This window comes from Macrosteles quadrilineatus, unplaced genomic scaffold, assembly GCF_028750875.1.
Source record: "Macrosteles quadrilineatus isolate MER2022 unplaced genomic scaffold, UCM_ALF_1.0 Scaffold_8__2_contigs__length_117827958, whole genome shotgun sequence".
NCBI lineage: Eukaryota > Metazoa > Arthropoda > Insecta > Hemiptera > Cicadellidae > Macrosteles > Macrosteles quadrilineatus.
Window position 1 is genome coordinate 100,350,130 of NW_026542601.1, and position 2,251 is coordinate 100,352,380.

The window sequence follows — 2,251 nt, forward strand, 5'->3', positions numbered from 1 at the left end:
AATCTTTATTTAGATTATTTGATTACCCAATATACTTTGGCAGTTAAAAGGTATCTTGCCTTGTAATTAGAAGGTAATCACTATTAACATTGGGAAATTTACACTAGGACAATAACGTGTTTGTTTAGTTTGCTATAAAACAAGAGATCCACCGATATAGAGAGGTTTTATCACACAATAAATCTTTAAATTATATTCCTTCGTCATAAAATTTTATACCAAACAAATAAGTTTATTTTAGAGCTATCTAACATAGCATCTTTAAAACTGTAAACCTCTGGTTTGCTACGTTATTGCAATTGTGTTTTAATTGAGCATCACCTGTTATGAGGCTTTAAAATAATCCTCACTGATCACGAGTTGATATAATCCCTGGGACAACGTCGAAGCTATAACTCAATCACATAACTAATCGCAATTACTGTATCTCTAATACACAGCTTGTACGACAGAAACTCGTTGACTTGAGCTCACCTCAGTGAACAAACAGAGCTAATGACTTACAGCAATCAGTGGTAATTAATCAGATACTGATTAAAGGAGCTTATCGTAAGCAAGCACATATCATTTGAGCATATTGAGAGACAAGAAGAGTATATGGAAGATATACTTAGCTACGGCTTTGAAATAATGATAAAACTATACATATAGTTCATTTCAGTACACTTTAAATAACCAGCAATAACTACTTAATAAGTTCTTATAATCTATCATCATGAAAATCATGTTACTTCAGGGTTTAAGAATATTTTTTCTAGTTTGTACACTCTTCTGTTTAGCATTGTAGAGCATGGGGTATTTTAAAATGTAAAAAAAAAATGAATGTTGGTATTGTTTTTTTTAAACCTAAAGAATAGGAAAGCATGAACGAATAACCGATTTTATATGGTGAACTTAAACTCCCTCAAAAGGGGGACATATCACTGGGTTAGTATGGGAACGTAGGTTTTAGTGGAGCACAAGGAACGTACAGAGAAAAATACATTTATTTTATTGATAAAAAAATGAGAGCTTAATGAATAAGCTAAAACACACCCGTCAAGAAATATAACCGAACTAACTAAGTAACCGAGCTAAGAAAGTAAATGCAACTGTTGCACTTCCTTGTATTGTCTCTTGAGCTTACTGTCTCAAACGATGTTCATTTGACATACACTATCGTATGAGGGATTTCAGATAACAATAGAAAACCTAAATTTGCTATTCTCCTCACGCAAATAGATTATAATCATTCATCTGAGTGGAGAAATTTAACTATTCATGCGTGTATATATAACTTGAAAAGTTGCTATTGTGTAACAAAGATATCATATGTGTTAAAAATTACATCAAACGGGTTAAAAATAATAATAGGATTTTACAAAGTGTAGTTTAAAATGAAAATGGAATATAAATTTATTCTCCTTTACGAAGTAAGATTAGGACGCCTGTAAAAGAAGCTTACGTCTTACAGCAGTCGAGATAAATTTGCATTTGTTGGTGTTTGTCATTTAAGTCTTGGGTCAGGAAGGGTTTCTACTTAAATTTTGGAAAGCACTTGACACTGAAAGTGCCAATCTTTGTTTCACTTATGTTATTCAGATTAGTCTATACAGTTTAAAGATATAATGCAAAGTGTAAATTAAAACATGTTTTTTACTTTAAATCTAAAAAGTCAAATCACCCCTTATTTTAAATATTAATATTTGAGGTTATTATTATTCGTGTATCGTAGGAATTTTTGTTTTTGCCCTTAATAGTACAAACAGATGATCTCTCATCATACACCTGCTGAAGAAAGTTTCGTGTGAATTATATCTTATCCAAGGACGGAAATCTTTGAAAACCAAGAACATATCAGAAGATAAATTGTTCAACTTGAGTTAAACGAGATGTGTTGTTGTTACTTTCTTATCAACTTTGACACTTTTGCTTATAGAATTGTTTTATTATTATTACTTTTTTCAAGTTAATGATTTTAAATCATAAAACACAGACATTTGTGTCAAAAGGACAACGCTTGTTATTCCGTTTATCATATTTTGTCCGAATAAACAATTTCGAAAGTACACTTAACCTTCATTTGGTCTTTAATTGTATCCTATCATAATTTGTATCCTTGGCCTAGACACATAAGGGGCACTAAATCTATTTAACCCATCAACAAGCAAACATTCGGGTCTTAAATAGTTATCTGTTATTGATACGTGTGTAAACAAAACGTTGTTTTGTATAATGTAATAATACTAGTGCTACCCCATTATATTAATAT